Raw genomic sequence first — 27,824 nt, forward strand, 5'->3', positions numbered from 1 at the left:
TTTTTTCCCCCCTTTTCTTCAAATCACATCAACAATGTGCTTCATTATTTAAAAAAAAACCTAATTGTACATTCATTTTTGTGTTAATAACATGCAATAAGTATATTCTATTATTTTATTATTATTAATTAGCAACAAATTAGGCTGCCTGCATGAGATAAGAGCCTTCTTTTCCTCAGTCAAAACAAAAATATAGTCAGAAAGGCTGTAAAAAATGCATGTTACGATATTACTCCTTGTTGCTTTTCTTCAAGTCATTGATTTTTGACTTTCCCTCGTGTGATGCTCTCGCTTTCGAAGTCTGTTTGTAGCTTAGGAAAAATCCCCGACAAACGAGTAGGTGCTGTTTTCACCCGTCAAGGTCAGTTATTCTATTTGTCTCCATATCGGAATGGTTTATTTAGGTGAAGGAATAACTGTTTTGTTGCGTATTGACCCTTTTAATGAGGCGGCGTAGCCGGTGTTGTTAGCTGCAGCTGGTGTCTAAAGAATTAGCGCACGTGACTGCCTTCTGGCCGTGCTCCATCAGCTCAACACGTATAGAGCAACCAGAGCAATGTGGCTGGATTTCTGTAAAACCTTCCAAATTTACTCAGCACTGCTGCAAGGCCGCTGTCACTAAAATAAGCTTTAACAAGTAGCATTCCCTGTTCTCTCGATTGCATTATTTATTTATTTATTTAAAGGAAATTCTTTAAGGAATTGGGGAGCTTGTATGTGTAGAGTGGCTCCTATTATATTGCTCTGTGTGTGTGTGTGTGTGTGTGTGTGTGTGGAGGGGGTTGGCAGCAGCAGTCACGTGAGCAGTAATTGTATTTGTGTTGGGTTCCTTTCAGGCTGTCGCCGTAAATCTGTTTGACTCGTCACTTTGTAAATCATTACGATGGCTAAAAGCCTTTTTATTTCATTTCAGGAGGGGGGGAGCTGTTGCTTTTCCGTGCAATTATATTTTTGTTTGCTTGTTTTCTTTCGTCTTTGGTAAATATATTATTAGCGTCAACATATCTGGCAGTACCAGTAATCAGCGGTGCTTTGTTTACTTTTTTTTTTTTCGCCCACATTTTTAATGAGTATTACTTCATTTGATTCAGCTACTAATCACAATTTGACTTCGTTTGCAAATCACTAAATCACCTAATTTCTTTTCTGTACAATAACACGGCAGTTAAAGCAGATAAATCATCAGATACTAATTCATTTGAACATTAAATAACACACAGGTAATTTGTTCCTGCTTTGGGCTAACTGTCAAGAGTGTGATTTTACTCACCAGACTGGTTCTTGGCTGTCAGAAACATGACAAAGTACATCATGTCCAGCCTTGTTTGTTGTCTGATAAACATCTGAGAGCTCCCCTCTCCTCTCCCGTGCCACTTGTGCCTGGCATCATGCACTGCACTAGACATTTATCACCCCATGTTGATGTTCTGACGCTCACAGCAGTGGACGCTGCCAGATTAAACTCTGTGTTTCACTTTAGTTTTGGAAGCGAATCATTGATTTTCTTTTCCCCCCTGGTTGCTGCTGCTGCCTGCAGTTCACCACAAGCAGGATGCAAATGTCTGTGAGAAATTTGTTAGTATGGAAAATGATCAGAATTTGATGGGTTCTGCAGGTAAAAAAATCATTTCCTCAGCATGCACCTTTTTATGAGCGGTCAGTGGTAACAATTTACAACAAGAATACAGCAATAATCCTGCACAAATACCTGAATTAATATTTACTGTAAATATGAACTAATGATGAGCTAAAGCATGTACTAATCACAAACAAACTGAGTTAAGGCCTGTACTAATCACTAACAAACTGTGAGTTTAGGCATGTACTAATCACGAACAAACTGTGAGTTAAGGCATGTACTAATCACTAACAAACTGTGAGTTTAGGCATGTACTAATCACGAACAAACTGTGAGTTAAGGCATGTACTAATCACTAACAAACTGTGAGTTTAGGCATGTACTAATCACGAACAAACTGTGAGTTAAGGCATGTACTAATCACAAACAAATGGTGAATTGAGACATGTACTAATCACTAACAAATGGTGAATTGAGACATGTACTAATCACTAACAAATGGTGAATTGAGACATGTACTAATCACTAACCAATGGCGAACTGAGATGTAATAATCACTAAATAATGCAGAGGAAAGTCATGTACTAATCACTAACTAGTAGTGAGTCAAGGCACGTATTAATCACTAACAAACAGTGAGTTAAGGCATGTACTATTCACTAATGGTTCAGGCATGTACTAATCATTAAACAAATAACGAGTAAAGACATGTAATAATCACTTACAAATGATAAGTACTAATCACTTTCTAATGGTGAGTTAAACCATGTACTTATCACAAACTAATGCTAAGTTAAGGCATGTACAAATGACTGACTAATGGTTAAGGCATGCACTAATCACTGACTAATGTTTAAGGCATATACTAATCACTAATGACTAATAGTGAGTTACCCTTAAACACTATATGATTCTTATGACCACATGTTGGTACAGTAAACTATGGCTATCGAACCTGCTCTATAAGAAAGAATCCGAATTAAACCTGCACCATTTTGGTCACTCTTGTGGGGAAAGGAGCAGTGTCCCGAACCCGAGCTACCCAGAGCATGGACTAGTACTACAGTGAGACTGGAAAGAGACTGGATAAGACTGGATGGAGAACGACGCACAATTCCTGCTGTTTATAATTATTGCGTCTTTCTACATTGGATAAAGGGGATCAGTATAAATTTTGAGAGTAACCCAGCTCCATCAAGTGATGTTTGTGTACACAGCTGCACATGGCAAATTATGTAAACAATTTGAAACGACACATTTAATTGCGATTCTTTCTTATAGAGCAGGTTTGATAATCATGATTTAGCCCCGAGTGTTAATTCATAAACTAACACGCATGTATTAACATGTACTTAAGGTGGTCATTATTCATGCAGGAATTCATAAGACTCACATAGTGGTTAAGGTTAATTCACCATTAGTTAGTGATTAGTACATGCCTTAACTAACGCACATATACTGACTAATACTACTAATGCACCATATAATTACTTATGGTGGTTGTTATTCATTCATAAGACTCATATCGTAGTTTTATTAGTTCATGATTAGTACACGCCTTAACTCGTTATTTGTTCGAGTATTAACTCATGCATTGAGTGTGATTTGTCACGTGTTGTTATTGTAGTGTTAACACGTCATTTAGTTTATGTGCACCAGTCTGTTACATTTAAATTGGGAAAAAGATCACACATTCCCAATCGAAATCTCCTTATGTTATAAAAGTCACCGATGCATTTTCATCTCCCCTGAGTCACTATTTATTATACTGACTCTTAAGTACACATCTTACTGTGTATAACATGCTGATAATAACTGCTTAAAGCCCCAGCCATGATAAAACATTAAAAAAAAACATTGATTTTTGTTTTATACCGTGTCTGAATGGTTTAAAACGGATAAAAAAGCAAAGCCGGTTAAACTGTAATGATAGAGTCAGAGTCAGTGTTGCATTGCATTGGCTGCTCGCTTTATTAGAAGTTATACTAATGCTAATTGTCGTGGTGTGATGCTTGTTGTTGATTGTGCAGTGGAGATTTTGTTTTGCAGTCTAAAGAAGGGTGAAGGAATTTCTCATAAGAGCACATGTCAGACAGACATGAAGTGCAGCTTGACATGAGCCAAGAAGAAACCTCAGCTCAGGACTACTGGCTTTGGAGCTGCCACAGTGTTGCTTAAGAAGATAAATTCTTCACTGCATTACAAGTGATTTGGAAATCTCTCTCTTTTCAAACGTCTGGTGTATATTTCCGAATTTCTCTCCGGCGCCCGGCAGAAAAGGACACCTTTCATTTTTATGTTGTTTTGCTAGCATTTACAGTATGTGTTTTCAGCACATTTCTACCTCATTTGCTTTTAAGACTTAACAGCCGATTAATATTAAAAGCGCTCGATTACAGACGTTATAAAATCCCAACGCTCCGGATCGCCCCGTCCCAAAGCGGCCGGCGTAGCGGGAGGTTTGACGACCGGCGCTTCTGCCAATTATTTCACCGTTTGTTTAGTTTCTTATGAGGCTCAGAAAAGCAAGAAGCGGCACAGACAGATTACACTTAGGCCTGTCATTCACAGGTGCAGCCTTTCCCTTATCTGATAACTAATTAAGTCATGACACTTGTTTGGCAAAAGAACCAGGTCCTGATGGATTATGAAATAATTATAGACAGCGTTCTGAATAGAGCAGCGGCAAGATCAATATTGTATGTTTGCTTAAGCATTTTGCTAGGTAGCTAAAATGTAGAAGTTCGTGTCTGCTGCATAATGCACGAGCTGAGGAATCTCTCTCTCACAGCGCCGATGTTCGGATTGTCGCTGAACGCAGCCGATTGATTTATTTATATATTTATTTGGAAACTTTTCCCTAAAAAAAATTGCCTGTAATAATGGTATGTGGTCTCCGGGATATAATTGGCTTTAGTGAATTGATAGTGAAGATGAAATCTTGTGGTTTCCTGGTCTGTTAAAGGTAAATAAGCGTCGGTTGTATAATCGTGTGGTTTGTTTTTCAGTGATTTGAAATGAAATTTCTGTATAGAGCGCAAGATAAGCTAGGTTGGGAAATGAAACAGGGAAAGGCTGCTTGTTTTCCTCTCGATGCCACAGTGGCTGCTACTTCCATTATACCCTGCATTTGACTGTGACTGAAATCAAATAAATAAGCATGACTGGCAGAGCGCCAAGCCTGAGATTACTGGCATAGGGATTGCTGTCAAAAACATTTTGGATGATAATTAGTAGCAGTCTATCATTGCTGATTTCGCTTCCTAAAGCCACATTCGGAGAAGACGTCGCTTTGACCTGTTTTTGTCTAGACCGTGCGTAATAAATTGGAGGAAAACACGCTGCCAGATAGGCAAAGTATTCGAACCCAGATTTTCTCCTTTACTTAATACATTCTCAGCGAGTGATTCAGAGTATGCGTGTTTCCCTAACCTATGATTAATAAGTCGCAGACCTCCGGAGCCTAATCTTGTCCAGCGAAAGTGTACGAGCTCTTACTCGCTTTTGTGTAATGAGAGAACAGCGCTCTGCCAGAAGGATACATTTAAAATTCATAGCCATGAACACTTCATAAACAGATGTGTTATGTTTGATCATTCTCAGCATATTTCTTCCATGCATTTCAGATATGATTGCCTTATTAACCAAGCTGACCTTTAAATCATACCGCTTGAAAATGTTACCGAATCTCTTCCCTCGTAGGCCTCGGCGGACTGCGAAATGTTAGGTGTGCGCTGATAGGATCTCAACAAAGTTGACACTGAAGCTGTACAAAAGTGCACTTGCCCATTATCCTGAATGAAAGGTCATTTGGTGGTTGGAAGGAACAAATAAGAGGCAATAAAAAATAGGTTTAGATGTCATTTCAAACTGCAGGCCAAATCAATGGAAGGAAGGAGAGAGCGCTTGCTCAGAGACCACCGACGTACGGGCTTTCTCGGACATTTCCGAAGGGATTCCCGGTGTTCCAAGATCTAAGGAGTTTTTGCAGTATTTTTTTTTTTTTTTTTGTCAGTACATGATCGCTGGGTTTTTCCTGCATTAACCCTCCTCTTATCCTCAAATTTGCAAACATATTTTGCCCTTGGGGTCAATTTAAACCCAGCAATTTAAACCTTATAATTATAGAATATAAAGAATATAATTTTTACCCAGGTTTTTTTGTCAGGTAATTTATGTTTCTTTGTTGACTACCTTAATAGCTTTTTAAATAAAACACAACCTCAACCCACCACACCACCCTATTCCCCTAAAAACCCAGAATTTCTATTGCGTAACAAATCACCATAAAATCTCACTGATTGACCTCAAATTGGACAGAATGAACTTTTTTTTTGTCTTTAATGGTTTTATTTCTAAGTAGAGATTTTTGTTATTTTTAACATTTGGAAAGTAGTACAATTTCTGTTATCAAGGATAGTAACATGTCTTTTCCTAAAGGTCTCTTGAGAAATGATGTTTTCTCCTCCACCATGTCGTGTGAACACGTGTAGTTCTCCACAGGTATGTTTATGTTAGGTTAGGGCTCTAAAGCAGAGGGATGTTCTTGAAGATTAAAATAAAAAATTGATTGTGATAGTGACCTCAATATTATCCAAAACAACATTAATGCCACAAAATGAGTACAGTACACTGAAAACCTATTATCATAATCATTTTATGTTAACCGGGATATCCCAATTAAATTAGGAATGATTAGTTATTAAATATAAAGCAGAATAAGTATGTGTTGCATATATTTAGAGACATTGAGATTGGACCACACGGCTCAGCCTTTGCTCCCTACATTCATCAGTGAGCCTTGGCCGTCCATGACCCTGTCACTGGTTCACCACTGTTCCTTCCTTGGACCACTTTTGATAGATACTGACCACTGCAGACCGGGAACCCCCCACAAGAGCTACAGTTTTGGAGACGCTCTGATCCAGTTGTCTAGCCATCACAATCTGGCCCTTCATCAAACTCGCTCAAATCCTTACGCTTGCCCATTTTTCCTGTTTATAACACATCAACTTTGAGTTGACTTCACCTGTCAATGCTCATAATGTTATGCCTGATCAGTGTAAAAAAGTCTGCACACTGTTACAATGGCAGGTTTTTGTTGGGTAAACTTTTCCACCTTTATTGTCACATTGCAACTTATATATTCATTTTTTTTTCTTATACATTCCCTACATACCTGAGGCAGGTAATTGCTGTTGTCCAGTTCATGATGATCTAATTTCGTTGTGTTGAAAGCTGGAAGAGAACACAATGCTAAGTTGTTGGGAGTTTGAATAACCCATGTTATAGACACATCTGAACGGTTCCACTGACTGCCGTGTTTATCCGTGTGCGATCCAGAGGGACGGTGTGATGAGAACTGATTATTATACACTAACTCTTTATTTTCCAAATCATACCACATTTTAACATTTGATTAAATTCAGCCTTTTCCTGCCAATCTTCCTGTCCTTGAAAATAAAGAGATGACCACAATCCTGAAATATAGACCTCGAGCTTCTCTCTTTCGTTCGCCGAGATTAATTTAGCTCTCTGTGTCTCCTGAGGTTCGACGACTTGCTCAGATGGTGAAAGGTTGGTTTTCATTGTCCCTGGCTTTCTGGCTTTTGATGTTGTGATGCCGGTGCAGAAAGCACTCACATGTGGACCCTAATTGGGCAAAAGGCACCTTAGGACTTTGCGCTCAGGCTTTGTGTTATATTACAGCATGCAGCAGTGAGACAGACCATGCAGTTTGATTACATTTGGTGTTTGCTGAAAACGTGACCTATTATTTTGGAAGCAATAATTTGATTCCTGAGACAAAGAAAAACATTTTCCTCACAGAATTAGAGTGGAATAGTAAACATCTCACACTTTACAAGCATGAAAGTGTAAAGATAAAGTGTAAAGTGTATATAATGTTGATTATTAGTTTCCTGATCAGTTCTATGATCTGAAAAAAGAGAAATCTGTTGAACATACAGATATTTTAATAAGAAATAAAAAAGTCGAAGTGCTTGTCAAGTGGTCCACGTCAGGACCGTTTCTAAATTTAGCATGGATTTTATTTGATTGAGATAATATTTCCTAATTTCCCTCCGAGTGTTACTTCCTGGTGAGTAGCCCTTCAAATTAAGTGAGATCCAAGTGTAAGCCCTCCACCTTCAAGTGAGATCTGATACTTGAGGGAGTGAAGTGTTTTCGATGGAAACCGCATGAATGATTGATAAAAGCAGCAGAGCTGCTTAAAATCTTCCTGCTCCTACCTTATCAATAATTCAGAGCACTTTTGGTGGCCCATGAAATATCAGTCACCAGTTTGAAATCTCAAATTGATAGTACCTGTCAAAGGAATTAGTGGCTTGTAGTGTTTTTTCAAAAATGAAAATTACACCCATGGCGAAAGTTATTAGCTTTCTCTTCAACGGTACTTGAAGTGTGTGAGCGGGTTTTATTAAGACAGGGAGAGCCCTTTTTTTACGCTAAGGCCTCGAGTAATTCTCCATGAATATATTGTTGCAGTTACGGCTAGATTTTGTAATTAACCTCAGCCGAACGTTTCCAGTCTCGAAGGAATGTGACATGAAATATGTCCTTTTAACCTCGTCATGTTGCGCCACGTCGCTAAGCACTCCCAACTTTCACATAATTTACTCAGAGGCATAATCATCAGTTCGGTGTGCTTGCTTTTACCTCTGGCAGTACACTGACAGTTTGACCTTTACCTCACGAGGAGCTAGAGACGTGTGTGCGTAGCTCCATGCTGATATTTTTGTTTGTTTTGTCTTGTCTCTATGAGTAGTCACCAACAGCCAGTCGACTTGAAGAGAGCCCTTAACTTGTCAAATGAAAGCAGGCTTTTGCTCAGAAATTATTTATTATTCTCTGACCAATACTTTTTTTGGTGGCTACAGTTTACATTTCTAATCACGCATTCGATTAGCAAAGTCTTTTTTTCACTCGGGATCCCCTTTCCTCTTGGCCAATAGCAGGTAAGCGCAGAGTCCCATCTATTTGCATTAACGTGGAAACACAAAGGGATCAGAGAGAGGAAGTTGCCTGTTGTAAACACAATGGCCTTTCCTCTGAGTTCTCATGATAATGTCCTCAGCGGCCTTGGGGCAGACTCTAGAACATTCCACTGAAGAGCACAGTAATGTCTTCCTGGCCTTTAGCCTGAAATGGCAGAAAGAGAGAGAGAGGGAGGGAGAGAGAGAGAGAGAGAGAGAGAGAGGTGTGTGTGTGTGTGTGTGTGTGTGGCATATTAAGTCACTGTGAAGGCAGGCTGGTGTATACTAACAAGCTGGAATTTCATGTCAGGCTGCTGGGATGTTTGCGTATTTCATGTGTATGTCTTTCAGACTCATCCACAGTGAGACAGAGAGGCTAGAGCATGGACACAGATTTCATGCCGGCTCTGCGAGCGCCCGAGGGATGTGCAGAATGTGCGGGCGCAAAAGAGCGAGTTGTGGATACCCCCCCCCCCCGTCCTTTTCCATGCTGTAGACCTGATTAAACATCGGCGTGTGTGAATTCCAGCAATATCACACACTCCGTTTAAGCACAAAGCACCAAGGACGATCTAGCTGTTTGTGAACATTTCTAGAAAATCTTTAGAAGTCCATATGTAGGGCTGCGGGGTCCATAAAGGATATCCAGGATATCTATTTTTATTTTTTTTTTACCTTGGTTGAATTATAACCCACCATTATTAAAGTTGTTTTATTTATGATGCATTTAATTTATTATTAAGAATTAATCCAGACTTACTCAAAACATGTTAGGTTTATAAGTAATGTCAATTTGGGCCTGATGTGTTCTGCTGGTGGAAATTTCAATTAAAAACCCCATGACACTTTTAATAAATCATCATTGCACACATTTAAATAATAAACCTAATATTTGAGTAGCTGGAATTTGGTTTATAGTTAAATCGGCTCTCTGGCTGCTAAAAATGTGCAAGGGCCTCTGCTCTAGGTGACAGAGTTGATCTGTCATTATTATTATCTACATGGCTTTCTTAATTAACACCTTTCTACGAAAGTGTGCAAATCTGCCCTGTGTCATTGAGATCTGAGGTTTTTTTTTTTGTAAAATCTTGTTTGTAACAGCAGAAAGCTGCGGTCGCTGGCAGCAAGGACGACTCGGATCATTTCCACGCTTTGACGTTAGTGGCCGTCACTGACTTTATTATCACGCGCATGTGATCAGCTCGCCTTGTCACTTTGCTGAAATATGGTCCCACTCTTGTGTCAACAGCTAATATTTATATAATTCGCTTCCTCTCTCAAGCCTCTGGTAACATGCACATCCGCATGCCATCCGTTAGATTTACAGATGGAGATTCATTTTAACGCTAAGAATCGCGCTCAAGTGTGATTCATGAAACAGAGCCTGAAATAGTGCGGCTGACCTTTTCCCCAACACGGTCGATGTACTAGTGAGATAATCACCAGACTTCCTGATGTGAAAATCAGTTCGGCTTGTGTTTAGATTGGCCGGAGCTTTCCTCCGTGTCGTTTTAGGAATCAAACTGCTTGATTTGTAACGTCAACTCGCTATTTGGAATTATAGGATGTTGTCAAGTGAATCTTACAGCAGGAGCTGGACTGTTTTGACGCCTATCCAAATCGCCCCAGTCGGGATCCTGGCGGAAATTTACGGAGCGTCCTCGTGGCTCGAGAGCTGGCGCATCACCGAGCGTTCTGCAGCATCCGGACAGAAGTGCATTAGCTTTTAAATTCATACCACACTGCGTCAGGCAGCGGTGTTGGAGACGGAGCACACTGTGCTTTACATGATAAACAGCCTCAAAAATCGAGCCGCCGCAAAAACTCCTAATTTAAAGGCCGATAGGAGCGAGCAGGAGCTAAAGCATTAATGCGCCGCATGCTCACTTCGGCTGTTTACTCTCAGATAATGAGTCAGTTCAGACATCTTTCTTCTCAGTCTTCACCTGTGTGCAGCTCGGCGAGCAGAAAAGATCGACCTGTTATACACACACGGACATGCATGCGTACTGTGTACACACACGAGCATGCACCAGAGCTCTTTAAAAGCAGGAACTGAAACCTGCCTGAAATGACTGCCATCACGGTGGCTATTAAAAGGAGCGGTGGTTGGAACTGATAAGCTCAGTTTGCTTATTGCGCAGCCTGAACATTGGGGGCAGAGGATTACTGCCACTTGTGTATATTTCTGCTGATGCATTTTTTATCCTTTTCTGTCAGGTGGTGCATATTAGAATAGCTTGGCTGATGCAGAGCAGGAAGGCTTTTAGTGTCCTTATATTCAAAATAAAATCTTGCACACACACACACACACATACGCACACACACTCAGTATACACTTATATTCTTGCTAATACATTTTTTTCCTCCCTGAACATAAACATGGTCACGGTAGAAGCTCATTTTAATAATGTAATACGGCGTTAAAAGCCGCTTCCCTGCTTATATATTGCAGTTTTCTCAACCCCCTGTGCCATCTCCTCCACCTTTTCCCTCAGTGTGCGCTCTGGAGCCTTGCCGCCGTGCCGTGTCACCGCTCCTTATGTTATTTACATAAATGATAAACACGGCGGATGCTGGGATTGGCTGCGTAATCCACTTGCAGTGTCATTAGGGAGGGAGAGGGAGGAAGGCTATTACAGGGACGCTTCATCAGCGGGCCTCGCTTAGGCCTTTTATGGAGGTAATGGAAACCTCTCTCATTAAGGTGCCGCTCACTGGCGGTAATTGATCTTGTTGGTCTTTAGTTGTGGAGAGCGGCCCTGAAGTGCCGCCCGTTTGCCGCATTCATTTCTCAGATCCAGCCTGAGCCGCCCTGCCCGGCACTCGCCCTACCACCTTGTAAAGCGTTTGTGTGTGTGTGTGGCAAGCCAGATTCATGCTGACCTCAATGAAGTTAAGCGGTTTTACCTCTTTGTGGATGTCACAGTTATAAGAGTTTTCACATTCTGATGATTGGAGGTTGGTAGATTTTTTTTTTTTTTTTTTTTTGAAGTAGCCATTTCAGCTCTGTTACATTAAAGTAAAGACCACAGCTTGTAATGCATTTTATCGAATCTTTATCCTGCTAATTCATAGCAAGTTAACCCACATTATCGTGTTAACTTGAAGCTGTCCGCATGGATGACCTGTTTGTTTCACAGAGCCTCGCTGCTGTTTCGGTGCGGGTCGTGGCTCTGTGGCGAGCTGGGAGTTGTCACATGTGAGATGTAATAATAGACTCTGTTGTGCGATCCAAACAGCTCGCCTCTGTGACTCACTGTGGCTCGGCCTGAGGTCTGGACTTGCATCATCACCATAATCAGTGTCTACTCAGCTGTCGAGCTCGCCCTTGCTTTCTCATTCTTCTTATTGCTCATGCTCTCTCTCTCTCTCTCTCTCTCTCTCTCTGCCCCCCCCCCCCTCTCTCTGTCCCTCTCTCTCTCTGTCCCTTTCTCTCCCCCCTCTCTCTCTCTCTCTCTCTCTCTCTCCTGCAGCCCCATTTAAAGCAACCTACAAAATCTTTCCCCCTCATCTCATTTGTTGGACGTGGTTCACAATCAGCTAGAAGTGACACTCTGCAGGCTTTGGTGGTGGAAACCTATTATTGTAATCCCTCAATGATTATTTGAGACACTTTAACAAATCAGAGCGTTTTTTTTACTCGCTGAGTTTTTTTACGCATCGGATTGTATTTACCGTCTGGGGCTCGGCTGTAGTTCACCTCAGACAAGAAGCAGTTGGTTTAAACATGCCAAGTGGGACCACTGTAATGTTTCTGACCTTTTGTTACTGTTGACTGATGAGGTATTGGTTCAAGGGAAAAAATGAGATATTTCCACCGGCCTCTGTGACAGGCGTATAAATGAACGCATCAAGCCGCAGGATTCTCCAGACAGCACAGTCTTCTATGCCACGAGCAAGCTGTCATCAGTGCTCATGGAGAATATAGTAGGAAGCTGATTTACTAAGAAAATTTGTTATTTTTTTTCCCCTTTCCAAAAGGTTTTGCTTTCTCTCCTGTGGGGTTATGAAGAGTGAGTACGGCAATATCTATTGCTCAACCTACACTTCATATAACAGTTCGGCGCTCTTAAGGTCTTTATGGTCTTAGTCCATGTAATAAGGAGCTCTTGCTATGGCCATCAGTCATCCTGTTCTCAATAAGACCTCTGACATGTGCCTAAAGTCTTCTTCTGCATAACCAGAGCTTCATGAAGCCTCCAAGTGTGACACGGCTGAGCTTGAGAACACCGCCTTTGTTTATCATCGTTTGTTTCTTTAACAGATTTTCACCCTTTGCAAGACGGCCTTCTGATTGGCCCGCGTCTCGTGTCTTATTTACACACAGCCTTAACAATCTGCAAGCAAATCAGCATCTCTTACAAGCTCTGCGAGGTGTGCGTATTGCAGTATGTCATATTATGACCGGATGACTAATGCAGTAAAATGAATCGTTAATCAAGACTGGGGAAGTTTGCTCAGCATGAAGCAAATTACCTGGATTAGCATAGCAAAACTCTGCATAATTTACCTTTACTGCTTTGGCGCATCCTCCGGTAGAGAAGGGTCTGTTAATTACCGCTGTTGTAAACAGCCAGTCAGTGTGAAGGGGATAAATGGAACTGAGAGAACGGTTGCAGAGAAAATGGAGTCGTAATTTTATGAATTTGTCATGTTTGTTTTCATATCGCTGCTCGAAATCTCAGGAACTCGGCTCTCTGACAGATCATTCAGCTGCTACATAAAACATGTGATCCTTTGAAAAGTGTACTTCTGGGAAGCAATGATGCTATAGATGTTTCCTAGGGATAGTTTTAATAAGGCAATAAAAAAAGCACATACACACACACGGTTAACTTCCTGAATTGAATTTCAGCTGGAATCCCTGATCGCAGTGTATTTGTGTTTCTTTTATGATGGATTCATGAAAACGAAGCATGAAAGACCTACACAAGCCACATTTTAACACAAAAGCAGCTGTGCAATGCGGCCGTTCTCTGTTGCGACTCTTCATTACAATCAGATCACGACTCGTCGATACGTCTGAGTTAAAACAATGTGCTGTATAGCGTGAGGTTATAAAAAATTGAGAATTCTAATAAAAAAAAAACCCATAAAGAACGGAAATGTTCAATATATTGAGTGAACATTCAGGATTCTGCACAATTTAAGGTCGCTATTTAAATTCAAGCAAATCTTGGGAATATTGAACGGGTTAACTCTTTTATATAGTCTCTTCTACTGAAGCATGTGTTCAGACTTGTCTGATGGATTTGATCTAAATTGGATCATTAGTTTTTATACATAACTTGTGGAGTCCATGGCAACTCGAGTGCACGCTGTCATTAAAGCATAAAAAAAGGGGGTGGGGCAAACTAAATACCAAGAAAACTCATAAATATTTCTACTTTTACTTCTCCTCTGGTTGAAGCCAGCAACATCATTTGTAATGTAATATATTGTAGTAGACAAGGATGGAAAAGGATAGACACTGGATGATGCAGTAAAGATGTGGTAGTTTAGTGGTTAAGGTGTTAGGCTGACTGGAAGGTTGTGACTTTGAATCCCAGGTCCACTATGATTCCACTGAGCAAGACCCTTAACCCTTAGGCCATGTCCACACTAATATGTTTTCATCTAAAAACGCATATTTTTCTATCTGTCCACACTGAGACTTGTTGAAAAGTGGAGAAATTTGAAAACGTTGTTTTAATTGTGGACTGTGAAAACGGAGGCTTTTGAAAACGACAACGGTGGATGATGTTTTAAAGAGCCGGAAAGTAAATAGACGGCAGGCAGAAATGATGCAGGTCGAAGCATCCTCCGTTTGACTCTTGCGCAGTACAGGGACTTAAGCGTTTTCAGATGTTTCAGTGTGGATAACTTTTGGGAAACGATTGAAAAGGCTAATGTGGACGCGGAGGGTTTTTGATGCAAACGCCGTTTTCAGATTCATCCTGATTAGTGTAGACGTAGCCTCAGTTGTAAAGAATGAGATAAAATGTAAGTCGCTCTGGATAAGGGAGTCTGCCAAATGCCAGAAATATAAACGTGGTCCTGGGTGATGTGTAGCTCCGCCTCCTCCACATTCTCTTATCAAGTTAAATTCGTTCACAATTTGGATACATAGAATTGCGTAATGTGCTTGACGATCAGACCACACAAGTCCACTAATGCAGTGTATCACAATTTGATTAATGCTAAGCAGATTGTCATGCTTATCTGTAAATTAATTAATGTACTTCATTTTTTAACACAGCCATCCTTCATTCAGAATCACGGCCGTGTTCATTCAGCGTTTTACTGCTTTGCTACAGTGTTCTATTCATTTTAAATAATAATAATAATAAAAAAAAACAGATGTTGTAAGAGCTGACTAAAAAACTTTGCATCCTGCAACAGTTTCTGCTGCTATACGATGCTTCCACAATCATTCCTTTCAATCACAGCTTGACTTCAGGGCTTGCTTTGAACGTTTGATCTTGAAAAACACGAGACATCTCCGAGATTATCTTAAATGTCTTCAGCATGGAGGGACTCGTAGCCGAGCCGGGATGCTAATGAGAATTAGAAGAGTAAACCGAGTGTAATTTTAGGGTCAGCATGTCTGGGGTCTTGCAATTTAAATGCAATAGTGTGATGCTAAAGACCCAGTTTCGTTTCGCCTCCAGGTTAATGTGTGCACAACACTGATTATTTCACTGAGGTACTGGTTTTTGGAATGTTTAGGACACTCACTAGCCATTATTTGCAGCGATACTTGATTAGATGCCTGTTTCATTTGATTAATAATCAAGTAGTCGATATCACATGCGCTTTTCAAACCTACTTGTACACACAATTGTTAACATTTGTGTATTTTTCTAGAATAGTCTTATTTCAAAATATTTCTTTTTTATCCCCAAACTGACTTTTTTTTTTAATGAAAAATAAATTAATAAAAAATAAATTCCCAATAACTGTATTTTTTATAGAATGTTAAAAAACATATATTATATAAAATAAAAAATATATTTTTTAAAATAATGCATGGATTTTCTGAACAGAAGTACTTCAGTGTCTGTTTCTTGCTGTAACATTATTAACTTGAATAATTTTATGAAATCTTTATTAAATGATTTGTTGTAGCTGATTTGTCAGAGCTAAGTTCAAATCATCCAGTGAAATGCAGGCGTTAATGTCGCAATGTTATAAAAATGTTTGTATTTCGATAATAATTCAGAATAATATGCTAATAACTGATACGTGTTATTATCAAAGGGCGTTAAAATGTCAAAACTAGTTACTCCTCTGAAAGGATCATTGCTATGAACAAATAAAAGCTCATGTAAAAATTTCTCAAGTAAAAAAAGTTCTTATCCAGAGAGTAAAAATGTGTGTAGTTAAAACTGCGAAGGTAGCTATTAAGGCTGATATTTACGCCTGCGTTTGCGGCTGTTTGTTTCGTGAAACAGAAACAACTACAACCTGACTACACCTACATCTCCGGTGCTGTGTGTCAGGAGAAAGCTGATTGGTTGGTGTGGAGGTGTGTCTGATTGCGTATATGAAGACAGTTTAATGAGATTTTTTTTCAGCACACTTAATCAAATTCAGACTTGTTCTTCTTCTTCCGAGGCTCCGTGTTCGGAGTCGCCACAGCACAGCATCCGCATATGTGATTTTGACACCTTTTAAATCAGATGCCCTTCCTGACGCAACCCTCTCATTTTATACAGGGTTTGGATCGGCACGGCACTGAGAACTAACCCCTCAGTTGCTGCGTTGGTTTCCTGCCCTGGTTCTGAACCCCAGTCAGTGCCACGATCCTGCTACTGGACCACCGGGGAACATTTAATCAAATCCAGATGAATGTTGTTTAAATTAGAGAGCCATTGTTCAAATTTTATCTGAAGTGTAAACAATAAAAAGCCAAACAGTGCAGTGTAAATAATAAAAATGTCCCTTGTCTCATCCAGTACTTTCCATCGATCAGCTATCATGACAGAAACAGAGCTGTAGAAACTGTTTGTAAAAACCTCCGTTTGAACATAAATACTCAGAATATTTGATTATGAATAATTTCCACCGAGGATTGTTTTTAATAATCGGGTACTAGCGACAGGTCAGGGAAGGTTAGAACGGAAACTACTGTGCTGTAGTTTAAACAAGCGTTTTCTTAACATTTAGGGAGGAAAGTAAACACATTTCGGCTTCAGATGAAAAGGAAAATGGCTGGCGGTTAGGTTGAAACTTTAGAATGAAATTTACGGTTTGTAGGCTGTGTTGAGAGATGAGATGAGATGAGATGAGATGAGATGAGCGGGTGGGCTGCCTGCTGAGAGCCGTAACGTTCCTGCATCACGCAAACAGAAAAGTTTGTCATCTGTTTGAGAATGCTATTGTCTAGAGCCACTGCCTTCAGCAATGATAGTTGAGGGATGTTTGCCAAAGAGAAATCAAATGTTTCCATAGGATAAGACATGAAGCTGGAGGATTTGTGTGGATGCAAAGGAGCTGTTAGACAAGGCAAGAAAACAGCACTGCTTCCTTCAAACTGTGGCATTTAGATTTCCAGAATTTTTATTTATTTATTTTTTTTTTATGAGAAATGACCTGTCTGAGGGAAACATGCTCCAGACATTTTATCGTTGACATTTATAGTTGCGCATCACTGAAAGGAACAGATGATGATCTAGTCCATTGGAAAGAGAGACAACAGTGCTAGGTGGAACACTTGGCCTACTTGTTTTGGGGAAATAGTACTCCTTTGCTAATTTCCCATTGATAAGTATCTGACAGCTCATAGTCAGCCACTTTATCTCCGGCTGAAGAAAATGGTTTCTTCAGAGCGTGAATTGATTTCGCAGGAAGCCAGTGCCACACAGCATCTGAAAGAGCTCACTGCGTTTTCTAAATTGCGCCCATTTTGTGGCTTTTTCTATTTGCATGTAAATTATCAATTACTGCTTTTGGCAGGCCTCCGCCGCCATACTTCTGCCTCCAATGAGCGAGTGCTGTTAGGAGGGAGCCGTGTTATTTCACCTTAACAAATCACTTTAGTACTCCCCTTTCCAGCTGCAATTACCAACCGTTTGCTCTGCTGGCTACATTGATTTTTTTCTGCATGTCTCTGCACTTAGGCTGGTTGTTTTTTTTCCCCAATTGAGAGTGTATTATGAGGAGGTAAGCTGTAGTTTAATGCGCTTCTCAATTCCAGGACGTCTAATTCAGTCGAGTCAGACTCGTGCAACTCCACCACTCGAGCTGAAGCGTTTCGAGCTGAATGAAAGACACGCTAGGTGCATGTTAGATCAATAACCTCAGGTATATTTGTGTATTAAATCCTGAAAAGGAAATTGGGACGATGTGAAATTATAGGCTGCTGGTTTACGCGGTACAGAGTAGCGCACATTGTGAAATGAAGTGCCGAGCATTTACTTGTTGTTATGTCGAGTCAGCGCTGAGTGGGACTTCAGAACAGTGAGAGTAAGGATTGTTAAAACATGGCGGAGAATTTAAAAACATTGCTGTCTTCGATTGTAGCGAGTTTAGCGAAAGGAAGTGTTCAGGCGGTTTGTTCTTATGGTTTATTTACAACGCAATTAGCGAACATAAGGTGCGTGAGTGGTGCAGCAAATCCAGCGAACTTCAGCAGAATCGGTCCAGATAGAGCTTCCAGTGAAGAAGTAAACACCGGTCTCGCTGCCTCTCCGGACATCTTTACCTCAGCCAAGAATTAATGACTAAACATCGTCGTGGCTGTGATTTAGAAAGAAGAAATGTATCTTATAGAGATACGGTACATTCATAACCTTCAGAAAGTCATCCCCAGATAAATGCATGAAGCTAATTGTGCATGTTCAACATCTTTCTTCACACTCGCACACGCTTTAATAACACGTGCAGAGGGTGTTAACTTTAGCATGTGTTCTAGTGGGTTTTTATGTGTTTTTAACCTGTTTGTATCTGTAGTTAATATTCAGTGCTGGTGAAATGGTGTAGTGCTTGCAGTGTTGCTGTGTGTGTGTGTGTGTTTTTCCATCCTGACTTTCTCCATCCAAAACGCAATAGCAGATCTGCACCAAATTTTCTACTACATTTATTTCCTCATGAATGTTTGCATATTTCACTGATTGCTTTCTAGTAGATTCAAATGTGCAGAAATGACAGTTTCTCTCTCCTGGAGTGAAGCATGTACTCATTTCACTCGCTATAATTGTGTTTCTGTAAATTCTGTCAATTGTTCCACTTGCGCAAGGAATGACGTAGGCTAACGTTGCTGTTTTGCATTGAAATGATACAGATCCTTTTTCTGAGCTTGGAGATGGAGAATCCTAAACAACAACAACGGCAACAAAATCCTTATCCACCTGATACACATCTACACCTTATATACATCTACACCTGATACACATCTACACCTTATATACATCTACACCTGATATACATCTACACCTGATACACATCTACACCTTATATACATCTACACCTGATATACATCTACACCTGATACACATCTACACCTGATACACATCTACACCTGATACACATCTACACCTTATATACATCTACACCTGATACACATCTACACCTGATACACATCTACACCTGATACACATCTACACCTGATATACATCTACACCTGATACACATCTACACTTGATATACATCTACACCTGATACACATCTACACCTGATATACATCTACACCTGATACACATCTACACCTTATATACATCTACACCTGATACACATCTACACCTTATATACATCTACACCTGATACACATCTACACCTTATATACATCTACACCTGATACACATCTACACCTGATATACATCTACACCTGATACACATCTACACCTTATATACATCTACACCTGATACACATCTACACCTTATATACATCTACACCTGATACACATCTACACCTTATATACATCTACACCTGATACACATCTACACCTTATATACATCTACACCTTATATACATCTACACCTGATACACATCTACACCTGATATACATCTACACCTGATACACATCTACACCTTATATACATCTACACCTGATACACATCTACACCTTATATACATCTACACCTGATACACATCTACACCTTATATACATCTACACCTTATATACATCTACACCTGATACACATCTACACCTGATACACATCTACACCTGATACACATCTACACCTGATACACATCTACACCTTATATACATCTACACCTGATACACATCTACGCCTTATATACATCTACACCTGATACACATCTACACCTGATATACATCTACACCTGATACACATCTACACCTGATACACATCTACACCTGATACACATCTACACCTGATACACATCTACACCTGATATACATCTACACCTGATACACATCTACACCTGATACACATCTACACCTGATACACATCTACGCCTTATATACATCTACACCTGATACACATCTACACCTGATACACATCTACGCCTTATATACATCTACACCTGATACACATCTACACCTGATATACATCTACACCTGATACACATCTACACCTGATACACATCTACACCTGATACACATCTACACCTGATACACATCTACACCTGATACACATCTACACCTTATATACATCTACACCTGATACACATCTACACCTGATACACATCTACACCTGATACACATCTACACCTTATATACATCTACACCTGATACACATCTACACCTGATACACATCTACACCTTATATACATCTACACCTGATACACATCTACACCTTATATACATCTACACCTGATACACATCTACACCTGATACACATCTACACCTTATATACATCTACACCTGATACACATCTACACCTTATATACATCTACACCTGATACACATCTACACCTTATACACATCTACACCTGATACACATCTACACCTTATATACATCTACACCTGATACACATCTACACCTGATACACATCTACACCTGATATACATCTACACCTTATATACATCTACACCTGATATACATCTACACCTGATACACATCTACACCTTATATACATCTACACCTGATACACATCTACACCTGATACACATCTACACCTGATATACATCTACACCTTATATACATCTACACCTGATACACATCTACACCTTATACACATCTACACCTGATACACATCTACACCTTATATACATCTACACCTGATACACATCTACACCTGATACACATCTACACCTGATACACATCTACACCTTATACACATCTACACCTGATACACATCTACACCTTATATACATCTACACCTGATACACATCTACACCTGATACACATCTACACCTGATATACATCTACACCTTATATACATCTACACCTGATACACATCTACACCTGATACACATCTACACCTGATACACATCTATACCTGATACACATCTACACCTGATACACATCTACACCTGATATACATCTACACCTGATACACATCTACACCTGATACACATCTACACCTGATACACATCTATACCTGATACACATCTACACCTGATACACATCTACACCTGATACACATCTACACCTGATACACATCTACACCTGATACACATCTACACCTGATACACATCTACACCTGATACACATCTACACCTGATACACATCTACACCTGATACACATCTACACCTGATACACATCTACACCTTATATACATCTACACCTGATACACATCTACACCTTATATACATCTACACCTGATACACATCTACACCTTATATACATCTACACCTGATACACATCTACACCTGATACACATCTACACCTGATACACATCTACACCTGATACACATCTACACCTTATATACATCTACACCTGATACACATCTACACCTGATACACATCTACACCTGATACACATCTACACCTGATACACATCTACACCTGATATACATCTACACCTGATACACATCTACACCTGATATACATCTACACTTGATACACATCTACACCTGATACACATCTACACCTTATATACATCTACACCTGATACACATCTACACCTGATACACATCTACACCTGATATACATCTACACCTTATATACATCTACACCTGATACACATCTACACCTGATACACATCTACACCTGATACACATCTACACCTGATACACATCTATACCTGATACACATCTACACCTTATATACATCTACACCTTATATACATCTACACCTGATACACATCTACACCTGATATACATCTACACCTGATACACATCTACACCTGATACACATCTACACCTGATACACATCTACACCTTATATACATCTACACCTGATACACATCTACACCTGATACACATCTACACCTGATATACATCTACACCTGATACACATCTACACCTGATACACATCTACACCTTATATACATCTACACCTGATACACATCTACACCTGATATACATCTACACCTGATACACATCTACACCTGATACACATCTACACCTGATACACATCTACACCTGATACACATCTACACCTTATATACATCTACACCTTACACCTTATATACATCTACACCTGATACACATCTACACCTGATACACATCTACACCTTATATACATCTACACCTGATACACATCTACACCTGATACACATCTACACCTGATACACATCTATACCTGATACACATCTACACCTTATATACATCTATACCTGATATACATCTACACTTGATACACATCTACACCTGATATACATCTACACCTGATACACATCTACACCTGATACACATCTACACCTGATACACATCTACACCTGATACACATCTACACCTTATATACATCTACACCTGATATACATCTACACCTGATATACATCTACACCTAATATACATCTACACCTAATACACATCTATACCTAATATACATCTACACCTGATATACATCTACACCTGATATACATCTATACCTAATATACATCTACACCTGATATACATCTACACCTGATATACATCTACACCTGATATACATCTACACCTGATACACATCTACACCTGATATACATCTACACCTGATACACATCTACACCTTATATACATCTACACCTAGTGTACATCTATATCTGATACACATCTACACCTAATGTACATCTACACCTAGTACACATCTACATCTGATACACATCTACACCTAATGTACATCTACACCTAGTACACATCTACATCTGATACACATCTACACCTAATGTACATCTACACCTAGTACACATCTACATCTGATACACATCTACACCTAATGTACATCTACACCTAGTACACATCTACACCTGATATACATCGACTTCTAAGGCTGCGACCCACAATAGAGATATTTATATAAAGTGCAACACACGTGTACAAGGATTAAGACTACATAATATAAACACACACATCAGCTAGCCAAGCATGAAGTAAACATGAGCAGGGAAAGATATAAAACGAACAGATGACAACACTACTCACAACAGACACTAGAGCACTAGAGTGCTACACAAACACAGTGTTACACAAACATGACTCAAGGTGTGTCTCAATCAGCTCCATAGTTTCATAGCTTCATAGCAGTCAAGAAACTGATCAGGGTCTTGGCCATTTTAAGGGCTTTCTCTCTTAATCATCAAATTCTTCAAGTGCACTGGAACGTTTATATCCCAGAATACACTGCAAAAACCAGGAAGTGTCGATGCTTCTTAGGTTCTCTTACTGGATGTTTCAAGGAAAAGGGCGGAGGGGCTAAGTAAGTAGCTTCTTAACATTGTTGTAGTTCTCTTATGTTACTGTAAGTACTTTGCTGTGTCCTAATGACTTTTAAATGTTTTAACTACTTTGTAAAAATCCACTACTAGCCCACCATCCTGTTTGAAGTACTATGACAAAAAAAACTACTTATAAATAACGTCAGTCCTGTTTCTAAATGGCAGTGATGAGGTTTTACATCACAGGTGTGTAGAGACGTCGGCGGAAATTGAGTCATCGGTGATCCAGCGCTTAGTGAGTCAGGGTCCTTACCAAGTGCCTGAACTCATGCACACCATATACTGATTCACCAACTAGAGAGCCGATTGAGTCACACCATTAAATCCTAGTGCTTATTAAACCAACACGTCAATCAGGTGCAAACTTTCATGTGATGTGAGTGTCATGATCAGGCGAGATGTAGTGACTGATGGGAGACAAAGTACTGCTGTGTATGTGGTGCACAACCATGACATACGTGATACATGTCACATTCTGAGTAGTAGCTTTCTAACTTGCTTACAGACTGCTTAGCAATGTGTGCGAGTGTGTGTTTGTGTGTGTCTTAAACTCAGCAGTATCATAACCCATGTACAAGCCAAATTCATTTTTTTTACCGCTCCACTAATAATCATTTACACTCACGAGTGCAATAGAGATGTCTGGAAGGTGGATTAACTCCAGCATGTAAATATGTAGACCATCCAGACTGTATTCCTGCCTTGTACAGAGTGTTCCTGAGATAAACCCCACATCCCAGTGACCAGGACAAAGCTGACACTGAAGATGAATGAATAATGTTTTTTAAACAAAGTAGTAGCTCAGTGGTTAAGGCGCTGGCCTATTTTAAAAAAAAGTTGCGTGCCTGAGTCTCAGAATGACTAAAGCTGCCACTGTTGGACGCTTGAGCAAAGACCCTTCAACCCTCAACTGCTCAGATGTATAAATGAGATAAATGGAAGTTGCTCTGGATAAGGGCGTCTCCCAGATACTGTAAATGTAAACAAACAAGTCCTGAAGTGCAAATATTTTCATCCAGTCTCAGCGGATATAGCTAGCTGTTGTTGGGATTGAGAGATAGATATTTATGAATGGATATTTACTATTTACTATAGTTTACTAGAGATAGATAGATAGATAGATAGATAGATAGATAGATAGATAGATAGATAGATAGATAAATACACTGTATTGCCAAAAGTTTTTGGACATCTGCCTTTACATGCACATGAATGTAATATGGAGTTGGCCTGCCCTTTGCAGCTATAACAGCTTCAACTCTTCTGAAAGCATGTGTTTATGGAAATTTTTGACCATCCCTCTAGAAGTGCATTTGTGCGGTCAGGCACTGATGTTGGACAAGAAGGCCTGGCTCGCAGTCTCCTCTCTAATTCATCCCAAAGGTTTTCTGTCAGGTTGAGGTCAGGACTCTGTGCAGGCCAGTCAAGTTCCTCCACACCAAACTCACTCATCTATGTCTTAATGGACCTTGCTTTGTGCACTGGTGTGCAGTCATGTTGGAACAGGAAGGGGTCATTCCCAAACTGTTCCCACAAAGTTGGGAGCATGAAATTGTCCAAAATGTCTTGGTATTCTGAAGCATTAAGAGTTCCTTTCACTGGAACTAAGGGGCCAAGCCCAACCCCTGAAAAACAACACCTGATTTCAATGATTTGGAGGCGTGTCCCAAAACTTTTGGTAATATAGAGAAGATGGATAGATGAATAGATAGATAGATAGATAGATAGATAGATAGATAGATAGATAGATAGATAGATAGATAGATAGATAGATCTTGACCTATTTGTACTCGCACGAGGATATTTTGCAAGTCACTCTGGATAACAACGCCTGCCAGCAGCTGTAATGTAAATGTGATGTAAATGTCGTGATTATGCAGTAGCTTCAAAACATTTAGGCTGCTATAAGGAAAAGAAATTGCCTTGTACCTTAGCACAAATAAAAAATAGTCAGTAGATTTGTAGATAGTAATTAGGTGTTGACATATAAAGGTGTAGATGCTACGGTTGGATGGGAAAATGTAACACTTTGATAAATTATTATACAGATTTGAATATTTAGGGCAGCATCAGTGTCTCATGCTAAAGACATGACGTTTAGCTAGCTGTCAGATTACAGAGTAGCGTAGCATCTGTGAACCCTTTCTGGCAACGCAGCCGATTCTCTTTTTCACCACGTTTTCACTACGCTCTCAGCACGCTCGTGTCGTAGTCTAAGTGGCCATTCATTCCAGTTAACAGCAATCTGAGCCCGGTCATGTGACAAGAGCGTGTCATTATCACCCTGAGATTCTTCTTCCGTGCTGCTGCTTGACCTTCCTTATTGGAAGGAAAGCTCTCGCTCTGACCGCCGCCAAGAAACTTAAGAGTCTTCACACTGCTATTATTTATATTTCTGCAGAGTTAATAGTGACTTAATAGGCTTATCCGTCAGCGTGCTATGAGTTGTGAGGTCGGTAAATTAGATTTGACGATGACACGCACCACCATACATGTTTATGGCGCTTGCGTGCTTATATAAAGTGTCTCCTTTCCTCACTGATGCTGTCCTTAGTTAGCAGCGAACTGTGAAGGAGCTTAGCCAGGCATTCAGGAAACCTATCACATTAAACTGTGGTAACTGTTATATGTAATGAATTTCGGATTAGGAGCGACAAAGCGGCTCTACGATAACCTTTTTGGAAGGACAGCCTCGAAGCCTTGGGGGGCATGCGATGCGATTCCATGACATGCCAGCTGCTCACGGTTAAAGACTTCACTAAAATCACTGCAGACTCTTTTTTTCCCTTTCAAAAACTCCACGTCCTAGCCTTTAACAACAACAAAAAATCACCCAAACCACACAGGACACATCGCCATTATCGGTGAGGTCGCACGTGCGGTCGGGTTAAGCGATAAAGCCCGGGTGCTCAGAAGATGCTTGCATTTTGAATGGAGTGTAATGTGTGCTTTATCTGGTTGCAGGTGCGCTGGAGGCCGGTGTAGCTCCGAGCGGGGAGAGAAGGAGCTTCCCCACCGACTCTATGAAGGGCGGGGAGGGGGAGGGGGGGCCACTCAGCACACCGCAAGCCTGCACTGCCAACAGGTTGGAGCGCATTTCCATTTTTATGTCGCTTTAAAACATTGTTGAAGCCGAAGGAGAGGGTGCCATTACTTTTCATTCCAGGGGTCTTGACCTTATTCAGTATTGTTCTGCATCTTGATCTCATCTTTAATTTTTTTCCGAGGGTCTTGTTTTAATATCTGCCACAGAGAAACCCCGACCCACAGCCACGCATTTGTACTGGCTAAAGTTCTAGCAGATGTTCTTGCATTATTCTAAGCGTAGCATGATACGTTTGAGGTAAACATGTGGATCGAGTAGCTAGATTGGATAAAGTGCTCCATCTGTCCAAGTTCCTCCACGAACAAATTCTCGAACACAAACAAAACCTCCAGCGGTCTTCTGATTGAATTTGTGGCACCAGGCTCCACTCCAGAGCCTTCAAACCAGTTTTTTTTTTTTGCGCTTTTGGAGCACTTTTCTGTTCTATTTGCTGTGAAATGTTTCAGGAAGTTTGTTCGCAGTGTATCATGAGCATGACAAGTTACCGGGTCCCCCCCCCCCCCCACACACACTCCCAATAGAACCTACCCCCCTCCTCCCCTTCCCCCACGTGGGCCTGGAGGTAACATGTGGCCAAGGCGTCTGGTAGTGTTTACGTGCAAAGGGGCTGCTGCCTCCATCTGAATCTGGCTCACGTCTGTGGACGCCGCGGGCCCTCGGGGCCCCAGCACCTGCAGAATGGAACAACAGAGTTAAAAAAAACAGGGAGGAAGGGAGGAAAAGAGGGGGAGAGAGAGAGAGAATCAAATGACAGAGGCGAACGCTTTGTAGTGCGAGCGTTTTCTTTTTCTCTTTGATTTACAGCAGGAACATTTGTTATGTCTTGATAAGGTGACACGATCGACGCCGTCAGACAGCCAGGGTGATGTCTTTCATTCCCAATGTTTGTTTTGTTTTGTTTTGTTTTGTTTTAGCGTGACTCGTCAGTGCCTTATGAAACGATTTAACAAGAGTACTTTGATTTAGATTTTTTATTTATTTATTTATTTATTTATTTTTTTTCTTTTTTACTGAGGGATTAAGATTTAGGCCAGGCCAAAGACAGGGAGAGAGAGAAGCGAATATATAAATAAATAAATAAACAAACAAACAAACAAATATTTAAATAAATACGGACAGTTGTGGTTAATCTCGCTTAGTGTAGTGTGAATGCAGAGCAGTGGCACGGCCTGACAAACATCTGCCGAGTGGGATCAGCTAAAGCGATTAGTGCGCTAACGTCAGCCTGCAGAGACTGCGCTCGCTACAAAAGCCAGAACGCCAGGCTTCTCCTCCCACACTCCACCTGGAGCACTGATACACACACACACACACAGTGTCTAGTGACTCTACTCTAGTGCCACACACTTCAGCAGCGCTGCATCACACACTCTGATACCGATCAAAGCCAC

General features: G+C 40.4%; 1 protein-coding gene across 6 annotated transcripts in view; it reads left to right on the forward strand.

Moving 5' to 3' along the window:
* Positions 1-27,824, forward strand: part of zmiz1a (zinc finger, MIZ-type containing 1a) — a 129,119-nt gene that overhangs the window by 11,004 nt on the left and 90,291 nt on the right. For 4 of the 6 annotated variants that reach the window (XM_058385525.1, XM_058385518.1, XM_058385522.1 and 1 more), the window contains exon 2: positions 26,292-26,412. The exons of the other annotated variants lie outside the window; for them this stretch is intronic. The gene's annotated coding sequence lies outside the window, so the exon portion shown is untranslated. The remainder of the gene's footprint in view (positions 1-26,291; positions 26,413-27,824) is intronic. 6 annotated transcript variants of the gene reach the window in all.

The sequence above is a fragment of the Hemibagrus wyckioides genome, linkage group LG03 (genome assembly GCF_019097595.1).
Source record: "Hemibagrus wyckioides isolate EC202008001 linkage group LG03, SWU_Hwy_1.0, whole genome shotgun sequence".
NCBI classification, from domain to species: domain Eukaryota; kingdom Metazoa; phylum Chordata; class Actinopteri; order Siluriformes; family Bagridae; genus Hemibagrus; species Hemibagrus wyckioides.